Raw genomic sequence first — 12,647 nt, forward strand, 5'->3', positions numbered from 1 at the left:
TCAATTTTAGAAAACAGATTAATGGTGAATTTTGAAATCTTATGTATTTATAAATATTTAAAATTGCTTTTCAATATGTGTCCCTTTACAATTGTTGGCAGGTATTTCTATTAGTGATTTGTGATTCTTTCTTGGAATTATCAAATCCCATTAAATTGACAGGTATTATGAAGTATGTTTAGTGCCAATGGAGATAAGACTAATACATAACACCTGCTCAAATTCTTGAGCTTAAAGTACTGCCAGAATAGTGATTGTTCAAGTGAAGTTTATAACAAATCTCTTTGAAGACTTCTCTGAGCATGCACAAAAGATCACTCTGTACCTTTTGCCTCTTTTCACCAATTTTGCCTACCCCCTCACCCTCTAACTCTGGCAACCACCAATCTGTTCTCTGTATTGATGAACTTGTTTTGTTTTGTTTTGTCTTAGATTCCACATACAATTGAGATCATATGGTATTTATTTCCCTGACTTATTTCACTTAGCACAATGCCCTCAAGGTCCACCCATATTTTTGCAAATGATAAGATTTCATTCTTTTTTATGGCTGAATAATATTCATATGTATCCACAATTTCTTTCATTTATTCATCCATTATTGGACACTTTGATTGTTTCCATATCTTGGCTATTAATAATGTCACAAGACTTGAACATGGGCATGCATATATCTTTTTGAGTTCATGGATTTTTTTTTTTTTTTTTTGGTGAAATTTTACATACTAATGAAGGTTTAACCCATCTGGATCTATTTATTATGAGTACCAATATATTTGAAATTACTTCTGTTGTATCATTTTTGTTTCTATTTACCATACTTTGCTTCTTCTTTTTTGAGTATTTCAATGAAGTGACTTATTGATCATTTTCTTTTTATGCTACTTAATTTTGTTGTTTATATAATTTTTAAAAAAATTGACTTAGAGCTGACACACAGTGTTACACTAGTTTCAGGTGTATAACATAGTGATTCAACAAGTTTATATGTTATGCTGTGCTCACCAGAAGTGTAGCTATCATCTGTCACCATACAATGAATGCTATTACAACACCATTGACTATATTCCCTATGCTGTACCTTTTATCCCTGTGACTTCTTCATTCTGTAACTGGAAGCCTGTATCTCCCACTCCCCTTCAACCCATTTTGCCCTTCCCCCTACCCACCTCCCCTCTGACAACCACCAGTTTGTTTTCTGTATTTATGGGTCTGTTTCTTCTTTTTGTATGTTTACCCATTTGTTTTTTAGATTTCACATGTAAGTGAAATCATATAGCGTTTGTCTTTCTCTGTCTGACTTATATTTCACTCAACATAATACCCTGTAGGCCCATTCATGTTGCAAATGGCGAGCTCTCATTCTTTTTTATGGCTGAGTAATTGTGTGTGTGTGTGTGTGTGTGTGTGTATTACATCTTCTTTATCTATTCATCTATCGATGAACATTTGGGTTGTTTCAATTCCTTGGCTATTGTAAATAATGCTACAATAAACATAAGGGTGCCTATACCTTTTTGGATTAGTGTTTTCATCTTCTTTGGGTAAATACCCAGCAGTATAATTACCAGATTGTATGGTATTTCTATTTTTATTTTTTTGAGGATACTCCATACTGTTTTCCATAGTGACTACATCAGTTTACATTCTCACCAACAGTGCACGAGGGTTCTTTCTTTTGTACTTCCTTGACAACATTTGTCTTTTTGGTAATTGCCATTCTAACAAGAGTGAGGTGATATGTACAGCATGATGACTATAGTTAATACTGTACTTGTAAGTTACTAAGAGTAAATCTTAGGAGTCCTCATCAGAAGAAAAAAATTCTGTAACTATATGTGGAGATAGATATTAACTAGACCTACTGTGGTGATCATTTCCCAATATATACAAACATTGCATCATTATGTTGTACATCTGAAACTAATATGTTGTATGTCAATTATACCTTAATTTAAAAAATAAAAAAACACTGTGATAGAAATAACATTCATTGCATCAATACAACTCCATTTATTACAGTTAACATACAGTATAAGTTGCAAACATTTTTATTCATGGATAAAGCAGGCAATTGCCCACAGAGTCTGGTTGGATTGGCCTAGAGAAAGGGATCCCCAGTGGGAGAGCATGTTCCAGTGCTAGACAATGCTTTGCTAGAAGTACTTTTGTGGGAGGATTAGTTTGTATTCTAGCCCGGGGGCCATGACCCCTTGGGAAGTTACTGCAAACACTGTTTGCACAGTTACTATTAATATGAGAGTTTGATAAACCTTTTTAGATTAGGAAGAGTCCTCATACTGAGAAAAGGTTGGCACTCCACAGAGATTTATGTAAAATTGGAACATTATTAACTTAGAACAATAAACCTAAGTTCTGTTTCTGTAGTTGACTTGCTATAGGAATCTGAACAAGAACAAGAATTGGTTGGATAATCGAATCAACTAGTGACCTCCAACCATGATGCCTGATTTAGCAATGCTTACCCTCTTCTCAGGACAGTGCCAGAGATATTCTTCAACTCCTTTCCTACATACATCTTGCAGACCCATAACGTTGAAAGCCAATGTTGGCCTGGGGAGAATCTTTTTAAAAGTTAATTCCTAGTAAGGGAAAATATATTTTGTAAAATATTTGTAAAAATATTTACAAGGGATTTGTATTGATAATATTGTTAGATGTCACTCCACTATTTTTTTTGGAATAACTTTTCTTAAAATATCCAGGCTATGTTGATTATATTTTGCATTCTTCTGAACCTCTTCAATCTCTTGCACTGTGTCATTTTCTTGATAGGTTACACATGCAGAAAAGTACATAAAAGTAAGTATATAGCTCAGTGGGTTTTCACAAACTGAACATACTCACAGAAACAATCTCTAACTGCTCACCAAAGGGTAAACATTATTCTGACTTCTGCAGTATAGAATAGCTTTGTTGAGGCAAGGATAGTTTGCTTCATCAGAATTTTGCTTCCCCACAGTTATGTTGATTTCAACCTTGCTGTTGCCCCATGCCCTGTATGTAGTCAGGACACTGCCTGAGGAAGGTCTATCCAAACTGAACTGGTCCAACAGTGTGCATGTTTTCTAGGCAATCAAGATATAGGTAGAATGATGGAGTATGGCAGGAGTGGGCATCATGGGAAGAGGGCTTAGACAAAGTGAGATGGGCAAAGGCTAACTAAAGAAAAACTTCCTTGTTTTCATTCTTCTACTTAGAAAATCTCTAACGGAGAAGAGTTCTCATTTCTTTTTGCAGTTTTCCTCTTGAGACCTCTGTATGGTTCTTATTGTTGACTTTGTCATTTGTGTTTGTAGAGGAAGATCAAGTGTTGCTTTTGACATAAAATAACTTGGTGAGTATTAAAGACATAAATACTGAGATTTATAAGAACATTGTGCTTACATGAGTATTTTATTTTAGTGCATTTCCAGGGAATGTCTCTTTCAAGGCTGAATAGGACCCATATTTTCAATTCATCAACAGAGCATTAGTCACTAACAAGAGGTACAAAGATCAGTCAAAGCATAGGATTGTATCTTAATGAGAAGGTGGAGGGCTAGAAGAAACTGATGGCTTCAGGTGTGGGTTCCTACTGGCCAGGAAGAACTGCTGAGAAAAACAAAACAAAACACTGAGTATCTTACAGGAACACCCACCAGCTCTCACTTGCCAAGGGCTGAGGTAATTAATTTTTTTTCTTTCTCTAAGAAACATAGGTCTAGAATGCCCCTTACTAGAGAATGGAGTAGTCAGTAGCAGTGTGACTTATCCAACTTAAGCCTAGGCTGAGTGCAGCACCTTCTTTTCTTACCAACAGCATAATTCTTGGAAGGTCCACTTCACAGAAGAGCATGACTCAAGGAAACTCTTAATAGCCCTGAATGCTTCCTCTCTCTTATTTAAGTCAGACTCCACCCTTCTGAATGCAAAAATAGTCTTATGTGTTAGAACATGTGACTTATTAAAGCAACTTAAGAGAGTTGTCTCTTCTGTCAGATCTACTTTTATGTGGTTCCCTGTGTTCTTCCCAGCACAGCTAGGGCTTAGACCAGAGCCAGAGGAGATAGAGAACTACATAAGGCTGGAGACCCACTGATCAGTTCCGCCACATGTGCAGGAAAACAGCTATACCTGCCAGCTGGAAGTAGGTTTGCATTTCCTGTCTTGATGTTCCCGAGGCTGGGAATAGAAGACCCCTTAAGTGTTAGGTCTGGATTTTCCCTTCAGGTTCATTTTGAGCCCTTCAAATCTCACTGAGACCCACATAAAAAGAATGTTCTGGAATGCATCCATAGTTTTTAAAAGATTTTATTTATTTATTTGTCAGAGAGAGCACAAGCAGGGGGAGCAGCAGGCAGAGCAGGCAGAGGGAGAAGCAGGCTCCCTGCTGAGCAAGGAGCCCAATGTGGGACTCGATCCCAGGACCCCGGGATCATGACCTGAGTTGAAGGCAGATGCTTAACCGACTGAGCCACCCAGGTGTCCCTAGAATGCATCGATATTTACAGCTGGCTTTATGTCATGTTTTCTACTCTTGAGTCTCAGTTCTCTTTGCCTTTTCAATTTTGATATCTATTTTTCCCCATTTTTGTCCCTATTCAAATTCCTCTAACTCTAATGGCCAGTAGGTTTCTTTTAACTTCTGATCTGACTCTATTCATCTAGCATTCAATTTAGCTTCCACTTTATGAAGTTGGTACTACCAAGGCAAAACTCTATTTGATGAATCCTGGTTTCTATGTCCTAGTTTTTTCCAAGAGAGATAGCAAAATCTGTGGTTTAGCACTGGGTTCTCTCTCTCCCTTCTCCACCCCTCCTTACCTCTTTCTTTTCCATCAGTGCCAATTTATTAATTTATAATGAAAAATACAAATGTCAAGTTATTGCTTCTTTTGTTAGATTGGTTTATATTTTTCCCCTATACATAAAAGAAAACTTGCTTAGTGAGCATGGAAAAAGACATAGGGTAGTAAATTATTATTTGATTGTTTCAGCCGTGCATCTCTGAAATAGGAAAGTACTTTCCACTTGGATCATATGCTTGAGCTTGGGAATCCTTCTACTATGTTGGATGGTATTGTACATGTTCTATGGAGCCTGAGGATCCTCCTTTTTCATGCACAAATGTAAGCAGCGTATGCAGTTACAACTGTTTTTTTTCCACCTTCTCAAAGTCTCCTTATTTCTCTGCTTTCTTTTTCTGCTGCTTTAATGATGCATTTCTACACTTCTCTCCTTTTTCCTCATCTTCCTATCTCTTGTTTCTTTTCTGGACACTCTTTTGCTGCACATCATATGTCTTTCTGAATACTCCTAGCACTGCCCCTCCATCTCTGTCCTTCTGCCCCCGGTTTCTGTTTTCATGTAGTGAAGGGACTGTTTTCTGTTGCCACAGAAAACCAGATCATCATTGGTATCTAAAGGCAGATATCCTTCCGAATCTATGCTTCTTTAGCATTTCCTAGAAATAGGGAAGTGCAATCACCATTACTTCTTAATTTCCCTATCTTAGTGATATGGCAGAGACTAAGGTACAGCAAAGGCTTTTGGACAATCTCAGCTGTTTGACAGCCATGGTAGTAGCCCATTAAAATGCCAATTTGGAACTTTTAATTCATTATTATTTATATTGAGTTTTATACAATAACATTTGCCTTAAAAATCTTATCTATTTATTTATCTTACCAAGGGTATGAGATGGGGGAGGCATATCTTAGGATCTGTTCTTAATTAGTCTCTTCAGGACTTGCTTTCAGCAGCATGTCTCTCTCTCTCTCTCTCTCTCCCCCTCTGTGTGTGTGTGTGTGTGTGTGTGTGTGTGTGTGTGTGTCTGTGTATGTGTTTTCTGAGTAAATGAGGAAGTAAGTAAATGGGGGACATCTCATGATGGGAAAATGAACCCAAGAAGAATTAAAGATGGATAATGATATTATTTTCTTTGGATTTTAGTTGTTCATTAACTAAAATGAAGGCACTATAAATGAATGAAACTAGAATGAAAAATTGGCAAGGTAAAAAATTTTTAAAGAAATCATATTTTTCATTTTTTAACAATGTGAATTAACTCCAATTAGCTGTTTACAAGATTTGCCAAGTAGAACTCCTACCACAACTGTTTTAATGCACAACAAAGGTCCATTTGTAAGTAATCATTTTTTTCCTCCAAGGATATTGTGAAAGTGTGTTTTTGGTTTGTTTATCATCCCCCCTGCAACTTGGCTTATACTGATTTTCTCAGGTCCTTGCAACTCAAAGTATGTTTGTGCCCGGCTAGCATAAGCATCAACAGGGAGCTTGCTAGAAATGCAGAATCTCAGGGCCCTGTCTTAAAGCTACTGAATCAGAACCTGCATTTAACAACATCCCCAAGTGGTTCCTATAAATATTGAAGTTTAAGAACCACTGACCTAGAAGATCTTTTACCTCAAATTACTTTAGTAATTTAGTCTAGGTAAAAGGTAAGTTTTAGTCTATTCTTCATGAAATCATCTCAGATTCTGAATTAGTAGAGTCAAAGCTAATCAACTTTTATTAAATTTCATTCCTAATGTAGATTAAATTTCACTGTTTTGATTTTACGTACAATTTTTATTATCTACTAACTTATTTCATAGGCTTGAGTTCTCTATTTCAGAGAAAAACATTTATTAAAAACTGGAGTCCTACCAAATCCTCTTTCAATCTCTTCAGCCTATCTGGGCTTTCCATAAGATTCTATTTGAGGGAGATTTTTGACATCTTGACATTTCCTTTTCCCTGGAGTATTGTATTCTTTCCTTTAATTGTGTGTTGGATAATTTCCTCTAGCCTCAGAAGAAACCTATGTATCATGTTTTTATTTCCTGAATTAAGAACTTAGAGAAGTCTTTTTTTATATGTTCAGTTGGCAATATTTGGAACTATTTGATGAGGTAAAAATTCCTTATATATTGTAAAACACATTTAAAGACAAGTTTCAGCTTTTGGTTCAAATAGGAGTGAATTTGTAGAGCGGCAAGAAAAAGGTCTGCTTATCATGGTATACACCTTATGTCTCTTACATCCACTTTATCTTTTATCTTTGTATTTCAAACAATAGCTTTAAGTGGTTCCAACATGTGTAAACCAAAAACTATAAGGCAAAATAAAAATAGGACATGTCACATTTGCCTGACATCTTTTTAAAAGGACAATTTATTGATCAATCTGAGAATCCATATTTTCTCTTTAAAGATGCATAATATTGTAACTATCTGGATGGCATCCTTAACCCAACTTATTTATATATACCTCTTACAGTAAGAAGGTATAAAAAGAAACTTCTTGGATATTAATTTATTTGCATGCGTATCTCAAATTATTGTAAAACTAGAATATAAACTTTCTGAAGGCTGACATTTTTGTGTGTTTTTTTCACCATTGTACCCTCCACCACCCAGAACAGTGCCACACATACAGTGTATGATAAACGCTTGCTGACAGAATGAATAAATAATGAGATTAGAAATGTAAGTTCTCTTCCAAATTAAACAGTTGGGATTCATTTTTTATTGGTTACATTTTGCTAAAAGTGTCTTTGGGTAATAAGATCCTCCCTGGAAATAAGATCTTATCTAAACAATTAATAACAGAAGCCAAAGATAATTGTGATTCTTGAAGGTATTATATAGGAATGGCCACAACAATATGCCCAGTTTACCTATCACTCATCTATTTCATGGCTTTTGTCTATGATGGTATCCCATCTGAAATGTTTTTCTCTTGAAGTGCTGCTTCTTCCCATTCCTTGATCTGACCCCATCCCATAGACTTCTGGTAACAAAACTATTCAGAGGGATTTTCCACCTATTACTTTTCTGGCCCTGAGATAGATGGAGCCTATTTTTCCTTCAACCTTGACCCTGATGTCTTTCTCTCTATTTGATTGGCTGATGGCATGGGTCTCCAGTAAGTTTATCTAACAGACTCATGACCCTTTTTCCTTATGCAAGAACACATTCCATGGGTATGTCAACAGGTATATAAGAAATGGTGGTATGATATTTTCCCTTTTGGGGAAGATTTTGGGTCAGAGTAACTTCAGTTCCCTCCAATTTCACTTCTATGTCTTATAAAAAGGCCCCCATAGAGACCTGGTCTTCCCATACCCTGCTGAGTTCTAAAACAAATAGGGTCTATATGGTGGTGGTTGTGAGGGAAGGACAATACAGAATCAGTGGTTCCATGAGATCTGTCTGTCCTTTCTTGGGCAAATGGAGTCCTAAGTGCTACCTCACAGACAGAAGAGCCAGGGTGACTACCTTGTTAGGGAAGCATGAACCATGGCAGTTACAGGATTCAGAGGAAGTCTTGGGGGCATGTCATTAGAACTTTATGTTGTGGCTGCCAGCTTTATGGAATGCCAGAGCCTGCTAAGTGTTGGGCTGAAGCTGTTGTAATTATTGTTGTTCCCGAAAAAATGACTCAAAAACTAAGGAGGGTGTGAGACTGTGAAGGTCAGCCAAAGTTGTGGACTATGTGCTATGAGAATCCTGTGTCCCAAGTAATCTGGTCTATTTTTCAATTCAATTTAATTCAATTTAAGACTTTATATATTTACTGGATACTTTGCTTGGTGCAGGAGATATAAATAAGATAAATATCTCATGATTCAATAGGAGAGACCAAGACATACACATGTAATTTAACCTGGTAAGCATTAGATTATGAATACTTAGCTAATGAAAAGGAAGGTAAATGATTCTACCTGGCTGGTCTGGGGAGAAAATATGGGGAAACCTTCACAGAACAAATGAAAATGTGCATCTAAAGTATCTAGATTGAGTTGATTCTTGGAAGGTGAATAGGATTTTAACAAAGAACATGATATGTTCAGTCATGATGAATAGTTTACATGACTAGAAAATTGGTTGAATTGGGTAAAAGGCTAGAGATGAGACAGAATAGGAAACTGAGAACCACATTGTAAAGGGTTTCAAATCCAACATAAATTGAACATCCATGAGAATCCAAGCACATGGCTATGTTCTGATGGTACAAAAATGAAGAAAAGCTAGTATCTATTTTTGAGATGTTCCCAGTTATATGCATGAGTCAGATTTGAAGTAGTGTGGGGAAGAATTGCAGGTACAGAGAACTACACATGCGAAAAAGAGGCTTGATTATGTCTGTGATTTCAGGAAACAATACTGGCCCAGCACTACTGGATGTGAGATAGGGATGGGTGGAGATAAATCTTAAAAAGCAGATTGAGATAAGATTGGAAGCCCATTGTGTACTGTAATTAGAAGTTTGGATTTTATGCTATAATTAACAAGCATCTATAAGGACTTTAAAGTGGAGATTAACATGATTCATATCTGATTTATAATTGATAACTTTGGTGGTGTTATACGAATTGTGACTTGACAGAAAGATGGGAAGAGAGATTGGAGACCAAAAAGCCAGGTAAGGACATTAAAGTGGTCTGGACAAGAGGTTTTCTGATCTAAAGCAGCTATGTTTTATCATTAATGATACGGTATTTTATGGGGCTTGGGAAGACAGGGAAGGATAATTTTCCTCTGCTTATTTTTCAGCGAGAGGAAGGAGGTCACCTTAAGTTTGAGGTATCTGGGTTATCCAAGTGGAGCAGTGAGATGGACAGTTGAAAATATGCAACTAGAGTATAGATGAGTCTAGATTTGAAATGTCTACCTGGTGTCAACAGCTTGCAGGGGATAGAGGAAGCCAAGTAAACAGCCAGAGATGAACATATATTAGGCACTCAGTCAATATTTGTGGAATGAATGGGTGGATGTACATTCTGGATTTACCCTGAGGGACACAAAAACTGGAGACAAAATTAATCTAAAAGGAACATGATCATATTTTTCTAGTTAAAAAGTAGACATTATTGTGCATGAAAAGGTTTTTACCCTCATCATTTTCAAATAAACGAGATATTATACATTAAACAATGAAAGATGAAATAGCACACAATTTCCTATGTCATCAGAAGTATGTTCTTTTTTGACCTTTACAAGTTAAATTCAAAAGTTAATTCAATTTTCCCACTAAAGGCTATTAAGGTTCCAAAGCAAGGGTTTAGGTTGGATTCAGAAAGATTTTAATGAGTTGGAAGTCGGTCAAAAAAAATTTACTACTTATTTTAAAAAATGCTCCTTGTTTATCATGACTTTCTCCCCAACATTTTCACAGTTTATCCTCTATCAAAATCAAGTCCTATTAGCTGATCCACTGCTATATTAATTTGAAAGTACAAATTTCTTTCAAGAGCCTAAATAACTTACAGAGCATTTAAAAATATATATCATCAGTTGGATGAACATCCCACTCTTGATTTTAGCTCAGGTCATGATCTCGGGGGTCCTGGGATTAAGATCCATGTCCAGTTCTGTGCTCAGCGGGGAGTCTGCTTGAGGATTCTCTCTCCCTCTCCCTCTGCCTCCCCCCACCTCAAATAAATAAATACATATTAAAAAAAAATAAAAATACATATCACTTGAAAGGAATTTGACTTAAGTTTAAGTAAAGAATCTCAAAACTGCTACAAATTGAAATATGATTTTTAAATCTCTGCTAATTTGTACCTTTCTAATTTTTAATGTGATATTCATGTTCAACAGTATGATGTTTCTTTTTGTATTCTCTTTGAAGGAGAGGTTTATGAAGGTAATTAGCAGACTATGGAATTCTAGTTGATTAATATAAACTAATTCAGAGAAAATTCTGTTTTTGAACATTACACACACACTACTAATTACAGATGAGTATGAAATGGAGATGGTGTTTAATTAGTGGTTTGAGCTACTGTCTTGGGTTAGTTTCTCCAGAACCAGGCTCAGAGTAGAGGATCTGTGGCCAGGTGATTTTTTAAGGAGATACTTTTTGGGAGAAGCTGGCAAAGGAGTGGGAAGTTGGGCAAGCCATGCAAAGGTAGGATTTTAAGCAATGTCTTTCTTGGCCTCAGATTGAGCCCAAAGGGTTACTCAAGAGTATTAGGCGCACCTCTGAGTTTCTTACTGTAGGCAAAAACCAGGACTGTCGTTCAGTGTCAGCTAGTCATTTGTTAAGGGCTATGGAGAGTAGGGGAAAAGGGGAATACATTTCTGGAACTTCTAATTATATAGGCAAAGTAGGCCTCTGAGGAGAGTCTGACCTTGGCCATCAGAATCCAAAGGAGTAAGTGTGGGGGATGGGGGGGCGGTGGTAGAAATGGTAGAAGGGATCTGAAGAGATCTGAGTGGAGCAATATATATGCTTTATATAGTCAAAACCTAATTTTCTTGAAGATATTACAATTTCCAAACTTGTCTAATTTCTCTAATTTCAGTTGCTGATCCAAAAGTCCACACAAACAAGGTTTTATGTAACTAGTTATAGTACATTTGTTGCTTGGTTGCTAAGCTAAAAATGTCCTCTTTTCTCTATACACAAAACCAGGTAGAAATACATTTAGAGACACACTAGCTGGCTAGAAGGAAATGTTCTTTATTGCTCCATTTTTATTTAAAGAGGCTTCCTTCCAGTCCTAGCACAAACTATTCCACATAATGTGTTTCTATAGTAGAAATAGGTATGTGATTCACCAAATAACTTCCATATTACATTTGACGAGTGACCATTTTTTTCATTCAAGAGTTTTTCCCGATCCAAAGTTTTGCTTTTGTTATGGGCAGTTGCTTTTTTTTTTTTTTTTAATCTTTGCCTTGCTAAGATATTTGTTGGTATAAGGATAAAGAAACCATATAAATGCATACGGTGACGTTCTAGCTCAAAAGCACTTCACAGAAATCTCTAAATCATTAGTTTTTCTTTATTAAATGTGTGTGAAGCTCGTTGGTACAAAAGTTACTTCCTGGTTGGGAGTAATTGCTTGAAAGATTAAGAGAAGTTGTTTAAAAGACATGTTAGCTTTGCTTTTTTGAAATGAGTGATATCCAAGATCCATTGTCCTCTAAAAAAAATTCGAATTTTGATGCAAGAAAATATCTTGACAGAGATCTTAAGATAATAGCTAGTATTTGTTGCTCCAACTGAAGGCACCTATGTTTTCAAAAATTTCACTATTACATTGACAAACCACGGTCAACAGGGAGACCATAGTGGAGACTGGCAGTCATTTTCATCACAGAAAGGCATGGTCATCTTCTCCGCCTTTCATTAAAATACAACAAACCTAAGGGGCACCTGGATGGCTCAGTCGTTAAGCCTCTGCCTTAGGCTCAGGTCATGATCCCAAGTGATGGGATCAAGCCTTGCATTGGGTCCCTGCTCAGCAGGAAGCCTGCTTCTCCCTCTCCCACTCCCCCTGCTTGTGTTCCCTCTCTCGCTGTGTCTCTCTCTGTCAAATAAATAAATAAAATCTTAAAAACAAAAACCCACAACAAACCTAAAATCAGTACTGATTTACCTTTCAGGGTAATTGCACAATCTCTCTGGCATTCTTCCCTTCCCTCACCCTCCCTCCTTCTTCTACTTATCCAGTGTGAGGAGAAATAAAGGAAAGGAGGTCAAATGGTTTCACTTCTGGAAACATGACCTTATCTTAGCTTCCAAGAGAATTTTTCTAGTTCGTTTTGTGAAGGTAGTTCAATCACTTACTTGAAGAAATAAGGTTATCTTTTTGTTTGTATTCTCTATAATTATTTTCCCTCCCC

This window comes from Halichoerus grypus, chromosome 3, assembly GCF_964656455.1.
Source record: "Halichoerus grypus chromosome 3, mHalGry1.hap1.1, whole genome shotgun sequence".
In the NCBI taxonomy this organism is placed as follows: domain Eukaryota; kingdom Metazoa; phylum Chordata; class Mammalia; order Carnivora; family Phocidae; genus Halichoerus; species Halichoerus grypus.